Genomic DNA, 26615 nt, shown 5'->3' with positions numbered 1-26615 from the left:
GGAACTGCATCGTGGCTCAACACTCAAGGGCAGCATCGGACAGTCCTTTCATGAGCTAGGAAGTGTCGATCAAGACTGAACCGCAGCCAAGATGCTTGGAGCAGAGATGGCCACATGGATGCACCACATGTCAAACATGAACTCTGTCCAGATAATCCCTCTTCACTATGAGTGTGATTAATCGGGATACTATATGCTGACGACTGTATTTTCAATCAATTGTCCTTATTTCTTTGAAGGAATTCATGCCGTTTTAACATCGAGTGTGCCTTCTGTCTTGGCTTCCACACAGCAATAACTCTTGATAGCTTATCAGATCAGGAATTCAAGAGTCCTTGGACATTGTTTGCCGCATTAACGCGTTCACCACCACACACAAAGGATTGTTGAATAATTTGAGGCAAACACACATTGACAGTTGACATTGTATCTATTTTAGAATTTTGACATTATATCATTTCTTTTACAAGTTAACGTGTTAGCTGTTGTGGCTACGTTGTAAAATCAGCAGAGATAATTTTGTTCAGTATGCCATTCTGTCTGAAGCGTGAGGCTTCAACTTCCCAGTGCGCTGCATGTCTGCAAGTGTTTTTTCGTTGTTGTTGTTTTGGTTGTCTGCTCTCAGTCTTTCAACCCTGACATCTGGAGACCGCAAGCACGGCTTCACCCGGCTTCCACTCTTAAAGTAGAAAATTTTCTCTCGTCCTCAACATCAAACCATCAATTCCCCCGCCAGTTTGTGGCTTGTAGGAACGGCGTGAGTGTGGGTGTGTGTGTGAGTGTATTTGTGTCTGTGTGTGCGCGCTTTTCAATGTATATGCTTGCGTGAAAGTTTGGGAGCCTTGGCATATCAGTGTGGCAAATGCACCATTGTCAGATGCTGAAGTGTGGTGGTCCGCTGAGGAAACAAACTGTGACAGACGTCTAAAGACACCATTACATCATCCATACATGCTGGGTACAATATGAGCTTTGTTGACATTTAGCACCTTGGATTATCAGACAGGAACGTTCAACTCTTCTTTACGGCGGTTTAATTTTAATTTTAATACAGGTGGTGTTTTCCATTCATCCTCTTTTCCACAGTTTTATACATGTATATCATGGCGCAACAGGAGGGCAGTCTGTGAGGACTTGGCTATGCAAGCAAAGTTGAAATCATGCCTCAGGCAGGAACACTTGGAAATTGAGCCAGCTTGTTGGGAGATGATAATCCTTGAGGGGTGCAGACACTGCGATGTTGTCTGGGCAGCATTCAAAGCCTGTGGTACTGCATGCATGTTACATTAACTGTCCGTCGCACCACCATCCAAATGTCAATCAAAAGAAAGATGGGAATGCCCAATTACCAAGATGAACTTGTTTTCACAACAGGATATTGGCAGTGTGGCGTTGTGAGAAACACCAAATCCAAATACCTCCGCTCCACAATGTATTTGAGAAGACAGGAAATCACACCAAGTTAGTGTTGTCACACACAAATTCTTTCAGCACATTCAAATTGATGCAAGCCACACTACATTGGTGGAGATTTTTTTTTGGTCTCATGTGATGGGCGAGTGCCATTGCTAAACAAAGGTGTAGTTAGCATTGCTAAAATGTTAAATGGTAAACCAGAGTAGATTGATGCACAAATAAGGACAGATTACGCCTCTTCTGCTGCAGTCATCCATCAAGTTGATGCTCTAATTAAGTTGCAAAAGGGTAAGAGAGTCGTAAAGTACTCATTATTTAGCAAAGAGCAACTACAAAATTACAATAGGATTCTGCACACCAGGTCAGAGGCTTTAAGGGGTTTGGGTAAATATGATGAATGATGGTTGTAGTCTTTTTTTTAAATTTAATTGTATTTTTTTTACCTCTAATCAACACCACTGAAAAGACTAATCATGTGCCAACTTGAAAATTTGCATTAACACAAAATGACATGAAAATAATAATGTAACATCAGCAGGAATACCATCCACATCTCCACACATTTGGTGTAGGCTCCAGAACGCCTGCGACCCTCGCGAGGATAACGTAGTTCAGACAATGGATAATTTTTGTTTCATGAAAAATTGACTGTTTATTCTGTTTAGGCTGGGACCAAATATATGCTTTTTTTGAGTAAAACATATTCTACAAAACCTGCGATTGGCTGGCAACCGATTCAGGGTGTCCCCCACCTACTGCCCGAAGACTTCCGGGATAGGTTCCAGCACCCCCCTAGTGAGGATGAAGCTGTTTGGAAGATGAATGGATGAATGAATATTCTACAAAACTTACTGTGAAATTTTGAATGATGTTGAAAGCTTGTTTTGGGATTGCCGGAAAAGCAGGACTAGTTTCATTGTTTTTCCACATCTTTCTTTTCTTCTCCTGACTCTGTTTGTGTACTTGCGTCCCTTTGCCCTTTTTGCAGTGCCAGAGATGTAGCTGGCAGCATTCTGTTGAATGTTACAGATGCTGGAGCACTGATACTTCCCGAAGTTTGGTTGTGATTCGGTGGTAGAGTGACATCTCTGCGATAGGCCGTGAGGTAGAATTCTAACTCGTTATGACTTTTTCTTCCATGTGAGCTGCTCGTATGGCCTCTAGAGAGTGCAATTGCATTCACTTGGAGATACATTTAAATCTCTACTGCGTAAAAAAAGAGTGCCGTTGTACGTTACTATCATCTCAGGAACACCATAAATTCCAAAAGAGGGACTCAAACATTTTATTATATTTACAAAAGTGGGACATCAACACTCACCCATCTGGAGTTTTACTCAGTCAGCACGAATAGGTGTCCTGAGGGGAATGCTCCACACATGTTAATTGCTGTTTTCTGCCATGTTTTAGGTGGGAGTTCCCTTCTTTTGATTGCAACCTGCTGTTAGGTAGAGCTGTTAGACTGGCATGAATGCTGCTTCTCAATCGATACAGGGCTGCCACATTTTTGTTCTCGGGCTCTGTTTTGTTTTGACTATTCCCTGATGTCCTTCATGTGCTAGCATCAGCATCCTGTGTCGTCCTGCCTAGAGGAATAACAATCCGGGTCCCTCGGAACACCATTATTCACATAGTGGAGAGTTCATTTTTAACAGCCTGATAAGCAGTCTCACATTTACTCCAGTCACCTGGTTTGATACAGCTCATTAAAGTGGTTAAAGTAAGCTGTTCTGCTGACAGAGCTCTCATTTGGGATGCAATGTTCAGGGTACTGCATTTAGTTACAAAGTACCCAGACATGGTCCTCATGGTACGTTTCTGTACTGGCAAGTTGGCTTTATAGCGCGACAGTGAATCAGCTGCGTTTTGTGATTGTGGCACTTGTAAACAGCCTTAAAGCGACACGTCTGCAGATCGAAAAGGCATCTTTCAATTCTTGCTGCTGGTTCAGATTTTAGTCAGTACATGGTTTCAAGTGACTCATTGTCTGTTATCATCAGAAAATATTTTCCTTTTTTTTTCCTAGAAAAGCCCACAAAATGGCAAGAGTTTTTTTCACTTTGAGAATAACGACATTCCACATCAGGCGAGGCTCTATTGGCATAATAGGGTTGTGTTTTGCATCATTCGGATTTGATTTCAACATTACTACTGGTTCCACTGGTCTTACATCTGCAACCACGAGTGCATCTGCATCCGGGTTGAACTATGCCCACCACAGATAAAGTTATATTTGGTTCATCCAGTTATTAATTTGCTCCAGACATTGACAGGATGCATTAAATAAACTGATATCATTCAGGGACATTGTGTCATCGGCATAACTGTGATAGCCAAAACGTTGGTGTTCTGAACTATTTGACCAAATGACGACGCATATACAGTAGACCTAACAGAAGGGGATCAAAGTCTGACCCTTGAGGGACCCCACATGTCACGGCCAATTGATCAGATTCAAAATGTCACATGGTCACAAAGTAACAACTCCTTTCCTCTGTTTGAGTTGAAGACTTTGTTGGCTTCATTAAAAACACTTCCTCAGCAATCTTCATGATGCTGATGTTGGATGTGTATATACCTCTCAGCCTAAAATACACATAAAATCTATTAGGCACCTTTTAACTCTTTATTATTGAATGTATGAATTGTTTGGTCTTAAGTTTTTTCAGGACGAGCTTGCATTTTTTAACATTTACGGCATACAGGGAAAGTAAATCTTTTAAGTAAAAAGGCAAGAGCTTGCTTGAATCTGAACTTATTTGACATTTCATGCTTCCATATCCTGACCTAACATGAGTTATGCATTTTTAATTCCTACATTGAATGAGGATTCACCTCAGCATCAAAAATAGATATTTCCAAAAAGTCTAACATCAGTTTTAAAGCGGGTAACTCACAGCACTACCTAGTCCACGCGGGAGTGTGAAAGTGCTGCAATCAATCTGGATTTGCCAAGATGTGGAGATGAGTGATGTCTGCGCTTATGATATTTAGTCTCGTGGTGAAAGAGCATTGATTGTAGGCTTTTTCCAAGACACTGACCTGTCACGGATAAGATTAAGCTGCCACAGTGGTACCAGCATACCCCCTCACTCGCTCTGCAGCATCAGCTCTGTAAATAACCTCACCACCACTTTACTTTGTGCATCCTTTGTAGCAAGTCCAATGTGTTAACTGGGAACCAGATGGTTGAGATGAATGAAATATGATGATGTCACATGAGAGTGCGTTTTGATGTCAGTGTCGGTACCTGGACCAAGCAGTCCATAACTCACAGTTAAGATCCTGTAGTTTTATGACAGTGAGACCTCTCATCTTGGAAACAAAACATTTACTGATTAAATCTGCATAAATACTTGTGTTTCCTCTGATGGCAACCTCTGTGTGGAGAAGTGTAGACAAAACACAGCAAGCTGTTGGAAACAAATAGTGAAATCAAGTCAACATAAAAGTCAACATAAAATATGTAAGGATAGTCTCTATCCACAGTGATTGATACAAGCTATAAATGAACAAATACATAAATAAATAGACAAACAGACACGTTTGGTGCAAAGCATTGAAAAATACTCATAAACCCTCTTAGGGATTACTACAATGGACAGTTTATGTTATAGGGGGACAGGTTATCATTATTGGTACATGAAAGGATTTAAATGGAGGAATACACAGATTTTGCCAATTATGATTTACAATCCATATTTTTCTGTATAAATGAAGGCTAATGAATAATTATAGAAACTTTGACGCAAATTTGGTCAGGACTATGAAGAAACATTTTGATTTGCCACATTACCACTCTGAAAAAAAATATGACTGTCGTGGTTTTGTTGGCTGGAATTAAATTGCAATATTACTATATTTTTAACACCATACTGCTACCGTTAATTTTTTTTTTCTTTACCAGACTGAGTGAATGTAAATTGTGTGAGATCCTCCGGTTATGGTTTCAGTCCGGTAGTTCACATTACGACCACTAGGTGTCAGAAGAGTTTCTTATAAACTGCAGTCCTTATCATGTGTACACTGGACATATTTCATGTGATATGATTAAATATAATCCCGAAAACACAATCTTTAGTGATACATGAAGTTAATGAAGTTTATGTTGAAAGAAAAGTGGTTCTGAAAGGCAATCAGATACAATGGATAGGAAATGAGAAGCCGTCACTCTCACAGGCAAACAGAAAAGCAGCCGCATGGACAGACCAATAAGAGTGACACTCAAGCACCATCTTCCAAATAAACAGGAGTACCTGTGCCATATGTATATTGGCACAAAGATGAAAGTAGAAACAAAGCAAATAGCCTCCTGCACTCAGTTATCACCATGACAACCAACCACAAGAACGTCCTATTTGAGGGACCACCATCCATGCACAGCGTTGTTCTATCATTATATTTCATCAGACAGGAATCATTTATAAACTGAATTTTAAAAAAAATCATTCTTTTAATGGCTTACCTTAATGTGTTTCCACTTACAATTGTGTTTTTACTTGTTTACCTTTTTCTTTTGCTTGGTTGTTGGGCACAGCTGTTAGTCCAGCAAAATACACAACAGCTTTAATTGATCATATTAGTCATTCTTTAGAACAGCGGTTCACAAACTTTTCGTACCCAGACAAGACATCTTGGTCTATATCTTCCTAATCTGTTGCACAAACAGGAAATTGCCTCAATGCCAATTAATTTCCATGCTGCAGCCACATTTTAATTGTGTACTTATTTCTAAGATTTCATGGTGAGATCTAACAGACATAAGATATTAGAGGCTTTTGTGTACAAACTATCTGCAGGGAGCAACGGGCGGAGCGGCGTGGTTTATGGCAGGTCTAATGGTGAGGGTGAATGTGTTTTGTTGACAATAAGACCATAATTAGCTGTGGAAGTGTAGTCAAGTGCAACTTACGCTGAAGTCATTAACTTGCAGTCCACCTCAGAGTCTAAATGACTTGAGCTGGGGCTTAGGGGGACGGCTATCAATGTCCTCTGTTATTCTGAGGAACGCAAATTCCAACGATCACATTAAAATTGGTAAGTGAGTTCAGGGTTGCTGGTCTGACATTCAGCTGTCGAGGAAAAAAAAAACAGGGGTCAGGGGGATATTGCTGGAAGAGGGACATGAAATTTAATTAGCATCTGCTTCTGCGCCCCTCACATGAAAGATAATTCTTGTATTACCTCCTATAAAGCGTGCGTGTGGAAGACCCGTGGTAGACCAAATGATGGCATTTTCCCCATCATGGAAAATGTGAAGTTAATTCACAGGTGGCAGCAATGACGTTGTAGTTTGCATGTCAAGTTCTTACCATGTGGAAATTCTCCAGGGAATCTGTCTTTCTCCCATATTACAGAAGCACATGTTTGCTTTGGATGACAAAATTTTGAATGTCTGTTTGACCTCTCGCCCAAAGTCAGATGGGATAAGTTCCAGCTCACCCACGACCTTAATGAGGGCAATCGCAACACGAAAAAAAAAAATATCAATAAATTAATAAGCTCCAGGCTCAGACTGTTGCCATTTTAGATCATTCTTAACCAAACTCATAAAAAAGTGACAGAACAATCGCTTGGCAAAAGTAAACAAAACCGAAATAATGCAAAAATTGCGACGACTTTCTTTAAAACACCCGACACTAAGATGAAAGAGATTGTTCGCAGAGTGATACTGTTACCTTGTGGCATTCCGTTGTTATTTCTGGAACCGACGGCATAAGAGCACCTCTTGTGAGTTGATTGCTTTATCATTATGTACAGTATTTGATGAGTCAATTATGGTAAGGAAAAACATTTCTGCGCAGTAAATCTATGCCGATGCTTAGCAAGCTTCTTTGGCGATTTTCATGTAAGTCGTTAGACGTTAATAAGTCAGATACTTGTGAAATGAATTCTTTAGTTACTCGGTGATTGCGAGGCTCCCCAGTTTTGTTGATTCCTTACAATGACGTCATGCTTTATTCTGACTTTTGAGGCATACTTTTCTTAAAATCCAAATTGTCCCACTTTTGGGGCAATGGACTTTAAAAGTTGTACTGTAAAATCATGAGGTAGTGTAACTTTGTCCACATGGTTTTACAAGTATCCAATCCACAATAGATAAATGGTTAAATGAAAAATGGTGGATGTGATACTTTTATATTCGCCATGAAGCAGTATTCTTCTCTGCTGCAATGAAAACATGGGTTTTACAGTATTCATACTCAACATTTTAGAATAACGGATGAATATTTCATTTACCGATGGAGTGGGATCTCGCCCCAGATGGTGCTGGTGGTGGCTACACTCACACACTTGATAAGTTTTCTTCCTCTCAAATGATCTGAGCTGTTGAAGTTTTCTTGGAAGGAAAAAAAATGCAACAACGAGAAGATGAATGATTATCCTACCTACAGTGCTCACACAGACTTTATCTGGTGAATCTATGAGATGTCCAGGGCAGTTGTGGCGTGATGTGACTTATCTCATGTCACAATTGTTGCCTAGGCTGTCTCTCATGTCTGTATCTTTGCAAGTATCCCGGGGGAGCAGTCCTGCTCTACCCACTGAGATGGAGGAGCAGAAAATGTGAAGTTGGTTCCTTGCCTCAGAGAAGACATGATGTGTGTGTGTTTGTGTGTGTGTGTGGAGGGTGGCTGTGCTGCGATTTTCTTCCATTCACTCACAAGCATCTGTGAGGTCAGAGATTATTTCTCTTGGGACTGGAGATACATTTTGTCTTCTATATTGTGCCTGGTGAGGTTGAGGTCTGGGCTCACAAGTTCTTCAAGTTCTCTCCACTATTGTATCGAAACCAGAGGCATGTGTAATTTGTACTGCATTGACAAACCAATGACACGTGGCATTTGCTGCCTTTTTTGTCAAGGGGAAACGAGTGGGACTTTGCGATCAGAGCTGGCCATGGCAAAATGTCCCTAAATGTGACTTGGAAAAATCAAACTCCATTTCGCAATCACGCCATCATTAACTGGATGCAAATGGAAGTGAATTTTTTTCACATCAGAAAGAAATAGGAAGGCTGATTTTTGTTCTTGTATGCCATTTTGGCCCTGATCTCGGGTGGAAGTTTTCACGACTGTCCTAGCGAAAAAAAAAGAGGTCTTGACACAACCTCAAAATAACGAGACAGTTCTGAACCTGACAAAAATCGAACCCCTACAGCCTTCGATTTAGGACATACTGGAGGCAATGCATGTCTTAAAGTAGGCCTGCTAATGCCCACTATCTTGCAACAATTTGACTTTTAACAACGATAAATACATATATATTTTTAATCCTGGATTTGAAATGTGAATTTTACGAAAAATGATGACTTTCTTGCCCTCTGACAAGTTACTTTTTGCAAAGTCTTGTGTCTTGAAAATACCGAAAGCTTAATATTTATACAGTCCATGTGGTTGTTAGCGTTTTATTGTAAAATGATCCTAGAAGAGTTTCAAAGAGGAATTCGTTATTCTACATATATTAAAAAAAAAAAAAGGTCACCACTTAAGTCGCTTACTATCTAATGCAAGTTTTAGTTGACTAACCTTATCTGAGAGATAATGTGAAAACGGAATCAAATTTCTCATCTCGTGAATGCAGAGAGAAGAGAATGCAGGGAAACAGGAGCAGTTCACCAGGATGTTTGTTGTCTGTTACACGCAACCCCCAGCTGTGATGTTAAATATGGCATGAACTCAATCATAACACAAAGTCTTTTTAAATCATCTTTTTCAATAACACATTTGAAGCAGCTCTTGATTTTGATTGCTCAAACTCTTCACTGTCATTAACTCAAGGAAACCGATGCAATCAGCTTTAGTTTCGCTGTGTGCCCAAGTCTGGTGGGAGAATAAACTTTATTGACTAGCATGATTCATGCAATCAAAGTGTCATCCTGCAAGTCAAACACAAGAGCGAGGCAGACCCCCTCCTTTAATGTTGTTATCAAAGCTTCTCTGGAAGGAGGAAAATATTGACCTACGTGTGGACTCCTTCACAGACGGGTGCACTCTGCTGTCCCACCCCACTACTGCCATCAAATCAATCAACCTTTCTAATTAGCTGCTATCAAATGAGCTCAACGATAATAACATTTTTTTTTCTCAGCGAGTCTTGCGAGTACAAGATGTGGCTGCCCTAAGTTAAAAAAAAAGTTTTGTTTTTTGGACATGTTCTCCCCGATCCTCACTGGTAATGAAACTTCTGTGTTTCAATTCAACTTTATTCATTAACGTAGAACATTCCAACGAGCATTATGTGGAGGCATGAGTAAGTACAAAGGCCAAAGCGAAAGAAATTCCTCGAACAAAACCAGGATTCCATGAGGCGCAAGTGACAAGTTTGAGGGATTTCACAGTGTAAATACAAAATGATAACACATAACACTTGCAAGAATAGTAATAGTACACTATAGTATAATGACATACAATAATAATACCTCCTGTTAACAGGATTAGTACTAGTGGTAAAAGTACTAATGATATTATTGGTAATCAATCCAGTAGCATTGTTTGCTGCCACTTGTGGGTGGGAAGGAGCATCAATCAAGCAGTTTATTTAAATAATATCCTCTTTTCTAAATCTATAACACAGCCAATTATAACAAGATATTGTTTTACTGTCATTCTTCAAAACCTTTATCCTTCAATGCAAAACATTGCATAAGCCCATGCTTTCATGACCATCGCATTTACTCTACAATACGTAGTTTTATTCAAAGCATGGCTCCGAAATCTTTTAGGTTTTAGACCTGGCCCCATCCAGAGTCAATTTCTGAAGCACGTCTGTGGTCATTTTTCCACAGGAAATAATTTTTTGGGAAGTAGTCATTTAGGGCCATTTTAGTCATTCCCAGGGATTCTTTTTACTCCAAGAGATTTTGGCCAATTGTTCCCCAGTTTCAACCACATACTCGGCAAATGGAAAGTGATTTTCTTTTCACCCCCCGCCATATCTTTCCACAACTTCATAATATACATATCGCCAACACCTGTCATTTGAACAGGGGTGTGTAGACTTTTCACTGTTGGCTGTGGAAATTTAAGGAGTCGATTCCATCTCCTGGTTGAATCATTCCTTGAGTAAGAAGTGTGTCTGCAGACTTATGTTGACAAAAATGAATCTCGGACATTTTTGGGGCTGTGAAGATAACAGCTGCTCAGTGTGGACTTCAAACCCTTTTCTCAGTCACTTTCTTCCTCCAAATGCTTTCTGCCACAAGGGTGGGGCTTGTCTTAACAAAGCCCTCAAGGCACTTGAAGTGTCTGCAAATGTGATCCCCCCACATTGTGGACTGAAACATCCCTGGCATTGTTTCACACGGCCAGCTTGTTTTCCCTTCATTTACAATCAGAGCACATCTCAAGCCCTATCCTGAAATCAGCTTCCCATCCATATTCCACCCCCCTCTCTTGGTGAAGAAATGCAAACTGTAATCAGATCAGTGGAATGGAGATGAGTGGCATAAAGATGGGTGACATGAGTGACAATTCCGAAGAATCAGCATAAGAAATGGAATGGTTTGTTGTGATAACAGAGATGTGGACTTGATCGGTCAAATGATTTGTTTTGGTTCTATTCTTCCATAGTTGTCTGTAAATTATTTTAAATTGAGATAGAGGGCCAAGATAGATGACTGATAATTGTTGTCAATTTTGGGCCTTAGAGTAATTCAAAGACTGGGCAAACACAAGAGAATGATGTTGAGATGGATGGCTCTGATCGCACTGTTATTATTTTATTTTAACGGCTGTTTATTTAAATGTGTTGGTTCACTATACATTTAAAAGCTCATGTTTTATGCCGCAGATAGCCTATGCCTGTTGGAAAAAAAACTCCTGCAAGCCAATAAAGAGTGAGTGAGGCGAAAACTTGGAAAGCAGCAAACTACTTTGTCTTTTACACGTATCCCAAACCTAATCCTTGTTTCCCACCGCTAAGTGACTGATTTTTGTGAGTATGTAGTCTTTGGAAAAAGTACAGTTCTGGAAGTAAACATTACATTCCAAAAGTAAGGCATGTTTGCTGTAGAACACAAACTTAGACTACAATATTCATGAATTGCCTTTGGAAACGATCGGGTCTCTTGCAGTTTTTTTCCCTGTAAAGTCTGACCCTGACAGTGCCAGCTCCTCTTCTGCCAACATTTGACTTGTGCTTAAGGACTTTTGGCAAAGTCGTATCTGGACGTGCATTAAACAGTCTGCGGACTACAAAATACACGATGAATTTTGGATTTCATTATAACATTTAAATGGTTTATTCATGATCCAGTTGAAAGATTAGGTCAAAGGTCAAATAAAATTCTTGAAGGGAAAAATCAAAGTGTCAAAAAAGAGGTACAAAATTATTTCAGTCACAATTTCGTGTCAATATACACTACCCTATCAGTGGGATATACTTGTACTTCACACTGTTAATCACTCATTTAATTTTAAACTTTTGTGCACACTTCTATTTCACTACTTCTGATATAATGCTTTGGATCCCATGTCTATATTTTATACGCATGTATGAAGGGCGTCACAACACATTCCACAAAGCAGGAAAGCATTCTAAATTAGAAATTACAATACCCGCAAACATATGCGGACAAATACAGGCGTTGCGTGAGTCTAACTATCAGTGTTTAATGCTAGAATATCGCTCCATCTTTGCTTCACTGTCCAATATAGTGGTGCCTGGACATACGCATAATCCAATTAATAATTTTTTTTCGTGATACAAATTGTCATCCAGCCGACTTTTGGCTTTGACTTGCAAGCAAAACTTTCAAACCCCCTGTGCTGACAGTGAACTCAACTTTCAACCAAGCAGCCGTTTACTAGAATATTGTGAATATTCTTCAAAAAATAAGCTTCAAGCCATTAAATGCCACTCAGAGTTGATTTAGTGTACTGTGAAACGAAATATAAAACTAAGAGAATTAAGCCACATATTTAAATGAATAAAGAGGATTAATGTGTCACTTTTTTGGGTAACACTTTACTTTCTCAATCATAATAACACAGTTACTGTTACTGCTCAAATATGTGGTGCATTACTTTAACCATTTGATCACTGAAGCTGTCTTCATCAGACCAGCAAAATCTCTAAATTGAGAGGCAGCTTTAAGTCAGTCAGAGGAAGAGTTGGAGGAGGAGGATAAGGAGAAAGAAGAGGAGGAGAAGGAGTAGTCTTATTGCTTTGTATGCTTTTTGCTGCTTGCCATTCATGCATTGTTCCTGTCACAAGTCTCATTGTAGTTAATTGCCACTTTTGTAGTTTGTATTGATTTTGTATTTCCTTCATGTGATATTTCAGTAGATCTTGGTTCTGTTTCGTTTTGCAAAAGCTCTTATGCTCTTACCTCTTTGTTCTTCTCGGCTCCGTCCATCACCTCTTGAAAGTGAGTAGTAGCACTTGTTTTTTGTTTTCACTGCAACATTTTGTCACTATTGTTTTAAGTTTCATTGCTTGCTTGTGCAACCTTGCTGGAATCAAACCTATGACACTGCTCTCAAATCTTTATGTCTGGATGATGGCTGTAAGGCCAACCATGACATACTTTACAGAAGAGTTTGAAGCCCTTTATTGTTTCACTCTTATGGATGATATTTTGTTGAAAATACTATATATATGTCACATTTCGGTTTTTCGGTCTGGCCAGCAGGTGGCAGGAGCGGTCTCTCTAGCACACCTGCTGGCAATCATTAATCAATAGAGACACTATTTAAGGACTCCTACGTTCGACACCTGTTGTGGGAGTATTGTTTTTGGCATTGCTCACCTCATTGCTCATTGACTAGTGGCTTTTGACCTCGTGTTTTCGCGTGTCGTCTCGGTACCAAGTTTGTGTGTGAGTACCATTTTGTTTTGATGATCTGGCTTTTCTTGCGTGTACAAAGTGTTACATTGTTTTTTGTTCGTAGTTTGTGGGCTTTACTTTCTTTTTCTTGCTCTTTTGTGCAAGCACCTTTTGTTAGTCGTTTTTGATTTACCTCCTGGTCCTCATTGTGGACCAGCGCTTTATGTTCTCGCTTATTTTCGGTTTGGACATTAAATTGTCTTACTTCGGAGACCTTGTTTTTGTCTACGTTTTTTGGATCCCCCTTCCTAACTCGGTTTACCCGAGTCCGTAACAATATACACACACACACGCAAAATTACAATTGGTTTACCGTGATGCATAAACAGTTACATTTTATGAAATTATGTTTTTTTAAATGCACAATATTACAGGATGTTGTAGTATTTTTTACATTTTTTTGAGAGGCTGGAACGAATTAATGGCATTTCCATTTAGTTCAATAGGAAAACATTATTTGAGATCCAATTTTAGATTGCAAGCATTGTCACGAAACAAATTACACTTGCATCTCAAAACTGTATGTAGAAAAACTAATTTGAATGTAAAAACATTTGAAAACAAGGTGGAAGAATAAGAGCATGATTTTTTTTTAATGCAAAATACCATTAGTCAGACCTTTCGCTATCAACACACAATTCTTCTGCAGGCAAAAAAATAAATAAAATAAAATTACATTTCAATTATATGATGGTTTAACAGTTTCCAGATCATCAGGACCTTTCAACCTTTCTAATTAGCTGCTATCAAATGAGCTCAACGATAAATAAAGATGTTTTTCCAGGCAAGAGTCTCAAAAATGAACATGCATAATTCATTTTTTAAAGCTCCATTCTCTGAGTGGATCATTTGACTGTTATAATGCCTAGAGGGGGTTAGACTGTTTATTTTTTTATTGAAATAATCTCTCAGTGGGAGAAAAGTTGCCCATGTGGGAAATCAGATTTTCTTCCAATGCAGCTACACTGCAGAGTCAGACAGAAGAAGTCAAGAAAGAAGGTATACAAATGAATTCCTCTATTTTAAAAACAAACTCAACAAACAAACAAAAATATATGTAGTGGAACAGTGAACATAATCTCTTTTGTGACGCTAGTTGACTTCCAAGTTGTTCTGAATTCAAAATAATTTTCCCACCAGCCATCTATCCATTTTCTTCCTAATATGAGGGGTTGAGTCACGGGGGTTGCAGTTTGAGCAGCCAAGCCCAGACATCCATCTCTTCCATGGGGATGCTGAAGTGTTCCCGAGCCAGCCAGGAGACATTCTGTAGTCCCCACATTCCTCTCTGGAAACATCCTCTCCAAATTATGGAGCTGTACTGTGTATTCAACTTTGAAAGTTCGACTGTATTCTGATTGGGCTTCATATTTACACTTGAAATATTACTCACTATAGTCAAACTCTTCATTCACCTGCAACCATTTCGTTGTAGTTACACATTAGTGTGTGTGAGTAGGGTTGTAAACAATGTGCACCACATGGCTGACATGCCTAATGTGCTTGTTAGCCACTTCGAGCTTGCTGGAGGCAAGAGTCTCAGTCCTAGGACTTATTTATGGCACATTTTAACAAGCCTAGTCAATGTGGGCCAGCCTCGCAAGATTACAGTCAATAGCAATGTCATGTGCCACACACAGTGCAAATGAGCTCTCCAAATGTTACTGGGCCTTCAACTTATGTCCGTGACTGCAGGAAGACTGAAGCATGATTGCCTGAGGCTGCAAGGAGCACATTCAGAATAGGATATTCTATTAGGAGAGTGATATTTTACATACTCCAAACTGTAATATAAAATCGAAGAGAATGTAAGGTGGTGACAGTCACTCACCCCTAAATAATTAATTGCAATCTTCCCATCAGAATCTTTGCCATAATAATAATAATAATAATAATAGTAATAATAATGAATAATTCTTCTTCTTCTTCTTCTTCTTCTTCTGTCATAATAAAAAATAATATATTTTTTCCAAGATGGGGCCCGAGTAGGCAGCCTTCGGCAAGTGCTCTTCTTGCTTTTTTGTTCTTTTTTGGTGTTTTTGTCTTTTGTTTTGTCACATGTTTGTTGTTGTTTCATCGTGTGGACCTGATATGGACTGTTTTCAGCGCTTTTTGGCCACGGCATTCGTCAAAGGAGAAGTATCTGTGCTTGGTAGTTGCGCCTTCTCGGCAGCACGCCGTACCAATCTCTTTTTGCTACAGCTTCTTGTTGACTTTGAAACTTAGCTTGTAGCCGACGTGTGCACATTTTGAGCATGACGTCTCTGATCCACTGGTTAAAGGACACTTTGATTCTCTCCTCTTTCATCTCAAACTGCTTCAAACAACATAGTGTGTGACGGAAAAGTGCTTAGGACTGCACGACTGTCCGTGTTTTATGTTATGTGTTGTGTTTATTATTTTACTTTGTGTTAACTGTTTTGTTAAGCGCTTTGTTACAGCTGCCGCTGTTGTGAAAGCGCTATATAAATCAGCATGTATTGTATTGTATAATGTAAAAAAAAATGTCCATGTGTAGTATTTTTTTGCCCGGTAGGCCGATTTTGTTATCTTTGGGCAGTGTCAGGGAAGCTGTGCATATTTTAGCCTTAATATTAAGGTAAGCTAGACAGCTGTCAGCAGTGGTACTATTATTACCTTTTCATGGGATGTTTTATTTTGTTGTTTTTCTTTAGGTGTAGGTATTCCTATTTGTTCACCCACAAATTATGTCGTCAAAGCAAGGGCATGATGTATCTCATCTTTCGTGTTTCTCTGCAACAGTTGCTTTTCATTCACACTCACAAAGCAGCACCAAAATATTTCCATTCATCAATTTTCTATACTGTTCCAATACTTGCTGTATACTGTTCAGGGCCGTGGGTAGCTTGAGTCTGCAGCTAACATTCAGAAAGATAATATGAAATGCTGAAATAGTTTCCAGTCAATCACATGGCGCATAAGAGACAGACAATAATTTACGCAAGATTTATTCAAATCTTTTTACACATTACTGCATCAATGTAGTCAGTTGCAGGTCTTGGTAATGTTTAAAAAAACAACAACAACAAAAAACACTTTTTATCAGAATGCATCCAAACCTTTTGAAGTGATTTGTTGGACGCACATTTTTTAATTGGAAATGATGACCATGTTGTTCTCTGCAATTCGTTAACCCCAAATCAGCTCGGATAGGGTCTCACTCATATGTGGCCTTATTGATTAATGAATCTTCTCCTGAGCAGATCGGGTAGAACTAAAAACACACCACAGGATAATTTGTCAGAATCATCTTTTGAGCGTCTAGTGACTTTAGTCAGAAAAGGAAGAACCTAGTTGAAAATGGAACGAACTCTGCAAGTGGCCCAGTGTTTCCTAACCTTTATTAAGCCAAGACACCTTTTTTGTATTGGAAAAAAAAAAAATCACAAAACACCAACACATAAAAATGTCACACAAAGTATGAAAACTGAAATAGTGATCTTGTCTCATTTTGTTCACATCTACTCACTCAATGTGATTTTTGAGGCTGCTTTTACGCAAGCACAAAGCTGTTAGAATTGCCGAAACCATGATTCATTTTGTTTTATGAATGACAGTATGGATACATAACTTTATTGTACTTTGTGCCAAGGAAGAACATTCGATTATTCTGATACGTCCCTCGTATTGTTAGATAAACAAATCAATATTTGTAGGTCAATTGATTTTCACACACATTGAGTGAAATTTGATTGAATGCACCATCCTCGCTGATCCACGAGTGGGAATGATTGCTTTCCATCCTGCGCAAAATGTATCATCATTATTTTGAGTCACATGTTCATATCTTTGTTATATGAAGATAGCCTTACATGAGAATGTAATAATGAAAAGATATTATTTTGCCGGGAAAACACTCACCAGCCTCCATTGCTTTGCAAATAAAATGTAATTTACTTGACATTCATTAAATAGGTTATTTGGAAATCAGCTATGAACAGGTCAAAACTTCAGTGTCAGTCGATACATCCATTTTCTCTAACGCTTGTCCTCATTCCAGTTGCGGTTTGTGCTGGAGACTATCCCTGGTGACTTTCACACTCACATTTCATCCGATGGACAATTTAAAGTCTTTGAGTAATTTATCATGCGCGTCTTGGTCGGAGGGAGGTGGCATACCCAGAGAAATCCCACACAAGCACAGGGAATAGGAATGCACATTTCACATTGTCAGGCCAGAGTCTGAGGACAGGCAAAAAAAGAAGCTCATTTGTTAATTTTTTTATGAAGTTTAGGTCTACCAGAAAACGTTCGTAAGCAGTAGCGCCCCATGTTAGAATGTGATAAATGTAAAAAGGACACTTATCTCACTCACTTCACTGGCAGAACTTCCAAAACCAGAATGTGCTGTTTTCCTGAAGAAGTTGTTTTATGTGAAGAGGGGGGCAAGGGTAAATTCATGAATTAACAACCTTGTGGTAATGGAACTGAAGGTCTCATTGCGATGAAGGCAGCCATGCATCCACTCCTCACTTATTAGGGTGCAATAAAGAGACACTGTGTTTAGATTAAAACCCCGCCTTGGTGGGTTTACTGGGAAGAGGGAAGAGAAGAGAGATAAAATGACAGTGAGAGGAAGCGGATTTCCAGCAGGACAACAGTGTAGATTCCACAAATGCCTGGATTAGAATTGCACGAGGCACAACAAAGCAAAACAATGGCATCCACCCACAACTGTCGGACTAAATATAACAACCCGAGATCAACTGTATGCCAAATATTCAGATCCCAATTCCAATGAGTAAAAAGTTAAAACAGGATACATGATTTGCAAATTCTTTACAACTTATTTTCAATTGAATAAACAAGGTAATGTTCAAACTGATGAATATTATTGTTTTGGGTTTTTTTTTCAAATGTTTTCCCATTTTAAATTTGATGCTAGCAATATGTTCCAAATCAGCTGGGGCAGGGGAAACAAAAGACGACGAATGCTAAAAACAACAACAACAACAACAAAATGACATTCCACAGGTGAACGGGTTAACCGGAAACCGCTGAGTATAAAAGGAGCATTCCCAAAAGGCTCAGTTGTTCACAAGCAAAGCTGGGGCGATGTTCACTGCTTTGTAAACCACTGTATGAGCAAATAGTCCAACAGTTTAAAAGCAACATTTCTCAATGTACAATCACAAGTAGTTTAGGGATTTCATCATCTGACATCCAGAATATCATCAAAAGATTCAGAGAATCCTCAGAACGTCTGCACGTAAGTGGGACGTCCCCCCCCTCAAAAAAACCTAACAAACAAAAAACAAAAAAGGCTGAATGCCTGTGACTTTTGATCCCTCAGGCACCACTGCATTAAAAACCAGCAACAAAGTATAACGGTTCAGAAGCACTTTAGAAACATCGTCAGTGTACACAGTTCTTTGCTACTTCTACAAATGCAAGTTCACACTCCAAACCATAAGAGGCAAAAGCCTCGAAAACAACCAGCAATAATGCCAGTTTCTTTGGGCCCAAGCTCATCCGAGATGTGGAAATGCGTGCCGTGGTCCGATAAGAGGTTTTGAAGCTGCATCTGCTGCCATCAAAGCCAAGCAACATATTTTTCATTCTCTTCTCTTAAATCTAATATTGTTTATTGTAATTCCAATTATATTATTGCTTGTGTTCGTTAAACATAAATGCTTTTTGAAAAGCGAGACCCTGGAGTGTCGACCATCTGAAGTTATACATCAAGCAAGAATTCTAACTACAAAAGTTCAACACTTGGTGCCCTCTCTTCCTAATCGCTTACCGAGCATTATTGAAAGCAAATGTGACGTAGCATAGTGTTAAATACAATTTCCCAACCTTCTCTGCCACACCTTCATACACTCCCAGAAGGATCTTTACAGAATCCTCCACAGCTCCGTCGTCACAGTCATCTTGATGTTATGTTATGTTATGTTATGTTATGTTATGTTATGTTATGTTATGTTATGTAAATACTGTTGACTTGACTTGACTTATCCACATTTTCAGAATGGCTCCCCTTAACTCTTGAGAGGTTGGAGAAGAAGAGAAGAAGTCGCAGACAGCCAGGCCAGGGGAGTAGAAAGTTTATTGTAGCACAGCGATGCTCTTTTCAGCCACAAACAAATGAATGCTCCGGTCATTGTGAGCAGGTGTGTTGTCAAGGTGAAGCAGGTGTGAGTTGTGCTGCCATCAGTCTCACCATTCACTTATTGAACAAGCAAATGTCACATGATGCCTTTGTAGACGTGCTGGTCGATCACTTGGCTCTGTGGCAAAAACTTGCAACGGATAGTGGCCCTCACATCAAAGAATGAGATCAACATCACTGACTATGAACTTTGACTGTTTTGCTTTCTTTAATTATGGCTGCATTGGATTTTTTCAACTGAGGGCTCTGGCATTTTGTCATGCTCGAAGATCCGTGACTCTTAACGGGTTATTAAATCCATCCATCCATCCATTTTCTGATCTGCTTTATCCTCAGAATGGTCGTGGGGAATGCTGGAGCCCATTCCAGCTGTCTTCGGGCAAGAGGTGGAACATATCCTGAACTGGTTGTCAACCAGTGGCAGGGCAAGCATAGATGAACAACCATCCGCACTCACACTCATACCGAGGGACAATTTAGAGTACTCCATTAACCTGGCTCACATGTTTTTGGAATGTGGAAGGAAACCGGAGTACCCGGAGAAAACCCACGCAGGCACGAGGACACCATGAAAAGTCCACACAGGAAGGCGGGTGCCAAAATTGAACCCTGGACCTCTGCACTGAGAGGCCGACGCACTAACCAGTTGCCCGCCAGGCCGCCTAGTATACCTTTAAATTCATTATTTTTTTTTGTTAGTTTTAGCCCAACTTAATCATGCTTGTCAACAAATGTGACTGGTATTCCTCAGTTTCCATTTACAGAGAGCATCAGGTTGGTTTTGTTTTGCATTTACATGAAAAAAAAACAACTCGATGAAATCTCCTGAAAGGTAAAAAGAAATTTGATCTCACAAACACTGAGCAACAGTTTGCTCTCGCTCATCTTCACCTGCCTCCAACTGATCTTTAAACACAACATCAGTTTTCCTTCTGATTTTATTTTATTCTAACTCAGCTAGACCTTCTAATCCACTTTCAACAAGCAATATGTGCACCTGGGGTAACCATGGCAACACTTCACTTAAAAATAGACCTAGAGGAAGAAAGGTATAAAGTCTCTTGGTACAATATGTTTCATATGCCACATGATTCAGGATGATGTATTGCTCTGTTGGTCCTTAAATCCACTTTGCACTTTACCTGGCTTGGTTTTATTGCTTCATTTAAGGATTTTGCTCTTTAGGATGCCGCAATTGTGTTTAGGTATCCGGAAAAAAGAAAACACTGTGTTTCACATTGATATTTCATGAGAGACGCGTCTTGAGGTTGTGAATGGGTCAGAACATTATTGGGTGTCCTGTTGACACCCATCAAGATTTTTTTTCACTTGGCATGTTCACTTCTGGTGAACGGGCCTGAAGTTGACGTGTTATGCTAAATTTCTCGATTAACAATTTTTAAACCCTTTTCAAAATGCGACACAGAACAGAACCTTTTGACAGCTATGACAGACAGCATTTCACTTTTGGCATTAGCGAAAGCTTTGACAATGAAGATGCTGGACAAGTGGCCCGGCAGGGTGTAATTCTCCTTGTTTAAGAGCCACTGCGGGCTGGATTTTAAATGTGATTTGTGCTGAGCAGTCAACTTTCCACTGAAGCTAATTAATTTTACATGCTGAAACACAATGTTGTCATGAATTATAACAATGTGACATAAAGCAACGCTAAGTATTTCCTCGCCAGTAGCCATCTTCCCTATTTGGACATGTTTTCGCAAAGTTTAAGTCGTACTTGCCAATCATCCAGTTAGTTGTCTCTTGGGACAACTTCAATGTCTGAAACTTTGTCATTCTTGTGAATGTTTACAGCATGACTTGAATGAAATAAAAGATAATTTATTGCACGATAATCAAAGTTTGCAAACTGAAGCAAATCATCGTGTGACTCTACTAAAACTTTGGTTGCTCGGTTGTCCACTTCATAATTCTGTATTGAATTCCTTAGAGAAAGACAAAGTGTTGCCATTGGCTCTGGTAAGAGACACTTTTATTCATGAAGAGCCTGAGGGGGAAAACAAAAGCAAAAAAATAAATGAAATAAAATTTTAAAAAAAGACCACGCAGCAGAGCGGAGGCACAGGGTACATGTAATGTAATATTGGTGTGTGTTTGCATCTCAGTCCTTATATAATTACATTTTGCGGCTTTTAAGAATATGATTGACCAATGAGCAATCAGCAACTTAAAAAAAAAATATGATATTGTCTCAACATGCTTGGAACCTCTACTGACCACATACCTTGTACTATCGTATTGTACGTGGCTTCGTGAGGTACTGAGCAGTGGAAATCACACATATATGGAGCATCTGACCTGTTCATTGTGCATAAAATTACAACAATTAAGGACATTTTTTTCAGGGCAAGAAAAAAACTCAAGCTGGACTCGGACTGGTGACTACATTGTATGGTGCAAAAGTGAGATGCTTTAGATATCATCTTCCATCAAACTAATAGCAGTCAACATAGAAATTCCACACAGGGAGGCAGGATCCCAGATTGGAACCCGCAACCTCAAAACTATGAGGTTTATGTACTAACCACTCCACTACCTGCGTACCTAGTAAAAAAAAAAAAGTAGGAACAAAGTAGTGAAAAAATGCTGAATATGCACGTCTAGAGCCACAAAACATGCAATGGGCTTATCAAATCAGCCTTTCCTACCAATAAAACACATTTGGTGATGCAAATTCTCACCAAGGACCCCATGCATCATATGCATGATTCTTCGGTAAATATATACATATTTTTAATCTAATCATGGCAGCTCGGTGGACCAGTGGTTAGCGCGTCGACCTCACAGTGCAGAGGTACCGGGTTCCGGCCTTCTTGTCTGGAGTTTGCATGTTCTCCCTGGGCCTGCGTGGGTTTTCTCGGGATACTCCGGTTTCCTCCCACATTCCAACAACATGCATGGCAGGCTGATTGAACACTCCAAATTGTCCCTAGGTGTGAGTGTGAGCATGGAAGGTTGTTTGTCTGTGTGTGCCCTGCGAATGGCTAGCAACTGGTTCAGGGTATCCCCCGCCTACTTCCCAAAGACGGCTGGGATTGGCTCCAGCACCCCCCGCGAGGTTGTGAGGATAAGCAGATCGGAAAATGGATTGATGGATGGATAATCATACATACTTTTTTTTCATCCAGTGTAATAATGAGCATCTTGGCTGTATTTTTAATCAACGTTTTCCTTAAATGTGCTGTAAAGCGCTTTGTTACAGCTCCAGCTGTTGTGAAATTGCTCTATAAATAAAGATGAATTTTATTGAACTGTATTGCTGAAATACAACTACCAAAACAAATGTACAGTATTTTTAGCTAAAAGACAAAGGTGAAAAGTTATACTCAGATTGAAGCCATACACTTTTGAAACAAAATGAAGCAAAGAGAACTGGAGGTGCTCTTCACAATGGCATACCTAAACTCAAACATATTGTTTGTTTTCCCTTCCCTTTTATGTGCCTCTATATTTGGAACTATGTGTTGCAATTATCCAGGCAAGTCACAGGCAAAACACTATTCTGCAGTTATTCTAGCAGGTCAATTGCATGTGTGCTCCTCCCACAAGCTCTTCAGTAAGAGTCCACGGCAAGGGTTTGACCTTCATTGTCTCTCTTCATCATCTGTCCTATCTCTTTATTAGGCCCATGGTCTGACCAACAAGAAAGGTGAAGGCAAAGACGCGGGCTAATGAATTACTTGTCCAATTATAGACACTGCGGATGCGTATACATCCCATTTCATATTCAGTTGCACTCATTTAGCTGTCATCATTCTTCTGTTTACCTCAATTACCCTGTGCAACAGCAGCACACTGAGAAAAGTGTGAGGGAGAAACTTAAGAATATATTGATGACATCACTGGTAGATTCATAACTTTTTCCTGCCATTGTAATCACTCGGGTATATTATTTCTGATATCACCATATACTCTAGAAGAGATCAGTAGAAATTGCAACTAGTACTTATAGCAAGTCAGATTCTTCCTACAAGACGCTAAATGTGTGGTTGTTCTTATGTTAAAGCTGCAGCATGCTGTGTCTTTTCCCACGGAAGCCGCCCAATGGTCTTTTCTTCTGCCGGATGACACTTGAAAAGGTGCCTTCTTTTTACACAGGAGCAGCTTGTGTTTTCATTTTTGTCTCGATAACTCCTTTTAAGTACCTGCTGCTCGGTATTTTCTTGTCCTCATTATCGGCAAAAATTACGACTTTCTCTTTGTTTCTTAAGCCTTTGTGAATTTGAAGCAGCTCGATAAAAACCCACGGGGCCCTTGCGGACTTGAGCCCGAGTGGTTGTTGGCGTCAATCACGGGATAATTGGTCCGGCAAAGAGCAATTTACGAACAACTTTGGGGAAAAGGGTGCACTCAGTTGTCACACACAAATGGAAGGGTGAGCGGTGATCTGAGCAAAAGATTACAAGGATGAAAATGTACTGTGCTACTGTAACTATTGTACTAAATGCAAGGCAATAAAAAATCTCACCATAAAGAGGCAAGCTTTTTGTCTTCAGGTCACTACTCCAAGTTTGACAAAGTCTTCATCTGTGGTCACAAATACTGTAGATGCAGAAATAATGTTGGGAAAATTGTGACAAAGGTGCTTTGAACGTTTCCAATGGGTTGCTTTTTGTCTGAGTAAACTACTGAGAGATGATTTTGCAGGTTGTAAGGGATCAGAAAGGAAGAGGAAGTCATAACGCTATTCTATGATGGCGTTGTAGTTTCTACAAACCCCAAACAGAACTAGTTGCTAGTCTAGTTCACCAGAGAAAAAAATGGCAGCAACTGTAATTAAAACTCATTCACTCCCAAAGACGTTTTAAAACGTCTTTTCAGACTTGGTCTAGAATTGGCTGGTACTGAATGAGTTAAGACCAACACACTGCAGTTGTGCCCTACTCAGATTTCATTCCTATGTCCCAGTTTTCCATTTTGACAGTTATTTTCTTGTGGACTCCTATAAAATAATGCCCCCCTCCCCGTGGGTATTCATAAAAGAGATGTATTGTCTTGGTACTTTTGCATTGAAGGTTCTATCCATTCATATATCATGGCAAATCGGTGGCAGATATCAAATTCATATCCATTTATAAAAGAGACTGGATTCTGATCTGATGATATCCGATTCCATTTTTTTCTCTTTTACACTGCCATGACCCATTTCCAGGGCGGCCCGGTAGTCCAGTGGTTAGCACGTCGGCTTCACAGTGCAGAGGTACCGGGTTCGATTCCAGCTCCGGCCTCCCTGTGTGGAGTTTGCATGTTCTCCCCGGGCCTGCGTGGGTTTTCTCCGGGTGCTCCGGTTTCCTCCCACATTCCAAAAATATGCTTGGCAGGCTGATTGAACACTCTAAATTGTCCCTAGTTGTGAGTGTGAGTGCGAATGGTTGTTCGTCTATGTGTGCCCTGCGATTGGCTGGTAACCAATTCAGGGTGTCCCCCGCCTACTGCCCGGAGACGGCTGGGATAGGCTCCAGCACCCCCCGCGACCCTAGTGAGGATCAAGCGGTACGGAAGATGAATGAATGAATGAATGAATGACCCATTTCCAAATTGGGCCAGATGGCAGCCGATGTTTCTTATGTGAAACTCATCCAGCAGCACCCCATCACAGTGTCCGCACCCAAAAAATGTTTTCGTCTTCATTTTGGGAATGTGGTGAGTGAACAGCCAGATAAACAAGAGAACTGGATCTCCAGGCAACTTTTTCCATTTCAGTTTGTTTGAATTGAAACTGTATGAATATAATATTTTAACCAATGGCAACAGCAGTTTGGGATAACAAAACAGTAGTTGACAGTGGCAAACGTTCAAGAAAATTGTCATCAAATTAAAAGACGGATAATTTCATGTACATTTATACCAAATGTGAAGTATTGTGTACTGAATATGAAAATAGGCATATACAAAATCCCCTTTTACAAAGTTGATCTCTCACATGCTTGTTGGGAACCCTCGATAAAACAACCACAAATCACACATGACAACGGTGAGGCGGAGATATACACTGAACGTTTGTAAAAAATAATAATGGTGAAACACTTTTGTGTGCTGCTCAAGATAAGCTGTATAAAGCTTCTCCAGCAAAATGTATTTGCTGTGACCAGCAGAGATGCGTTTCTTAACCCTAACATGAACCATTTAGCGTCTTAAATGTTTTTGAATCGAGCCGGTAGGACAAACAGTCGGTGTGCAGTGCTTGGCCTAACATGCAAGATGCAAGCTGTGATTTTGCAGAAATTTCTCTAGTCGGTTTGACTGCACCTACAACTAGATTATTCTTATAAAACTCAATCTTGATTCACTCGATTCCTCATGGATTGTTATGTTTCTGTTTGGTTACATTTGGTGGAGGACCCCAAAAAGCAGAGGAGCAGGGTGGAACTGACCAAGATGTATTCAACAAATATACACACAGGAGTGCACTACAAGTGCTCAAACCAAGTCCTGGAAATCAGAAGGAGCCAAAGTAACAAAAAAAAAACTGTGACAAAACGTGACAGGAGCGGAGCACACATATACTCATAACTCACATTGACCCAAAAAAGACTGACAAGACTCGGGGAACTAAATACAAGCAAAGTGGCGAGACAACGAGTAACACCTTGGCAAGACACAAAGTGTTGAGGGAGCTGATTGGTGAAACACAAGGGGGGGGGGGACACTGATGACGAGAACAGGTGGCGACAAAAATGGGCACATGAAGGAACAAAACCAAATGTAACCAAACAGAAACATAACACGGATGTTAACACTGTAAATGTAATGTTTGACTGTGACACTTGTTAGAAGTTTTTGGACACGTGTTCCAGCCGCAATGAATCTGCGGTCTTGTCGAGCATGCGTCAAACTGAAAAAAAAAAAAAAGCAAATTGTTTTTTTTTCTCTTAGTTGTGCTTGTTTATGTTGAGTCGTTTGTAATGCTAATCGTTTGTCCAAACAAGTCATGAAATTATCATATCATCCTTGACTGAGTTATGCAAACAGACTCGGGGAGCACTTGATAGGCAAGCTGGCTTGCAGTAAGCTGCCATTGATGCTATTTTTAGAACATTTTATCCAAGATGATGGCGGATTTCAATATTTACATCAAACCGAGTGAAAATGGGGATAGGGTGCTTCACTAGTTTCCCCTTCATATGCTGTGTTTTGTTTCTCCCTGGAGGTTGCCAGTAATTGGACAATTCCTGCAGTGGGGGACACTGAAGTGAAGCTCTGAGTTTGCTTATAAGC

The 26615-nt window shown here is 39.8% G+C and overlaps 2 protein-coding genes across 3 annotated transcripts in view; one reads left to right on the top strand and one right to left on the bottom strand.

Annotated features, from left to right (window-relative positions):
- The window catches only part of LOC127610237 (stonin-1), a 143695-nt gene that overhangs the window by 33055 nt on the left and 84025 nt on the right, over nucleotides 1–26615 (top strand). The window lies entirely within an intron of this gene.
- The window catches only part of psme4a (proteasome activator subunit 4a), a 415963-nt gene continuing 391509 nt past the window's right edge, over nucleotides 2162–26615 (bottom strand). Inside the window, exon 47 of the transcript XR_007964791.1 lies at nucleotides 2162–2171. The gene's annotated coding sequence lies outside the window, so the exon portion shown is untranslated. The remainder of the gene's footprint in view (nucleotides 2172–26615) is intronic.

Source organism: Hippocampus zosterae, chromosome 11 (assembly GCF_025434085.1).
Source record: "Hippocampus zosterae strain Florida chromosome 11, ASM2543408v3, whole genome shotgun sequence".
In the NCBI taxonomy this organism is placed as follows: Eukaryota; Metazoa; Chordata; class Actinopteri; order Syngnathiformes; family Syngnathidae; genus Hippocampus; species Hippocampus zosterae.
Note: the sequence above shows the minus strand (reverse complement) of the source record. Positions and strands in the feature narration are given on the sequence as shown.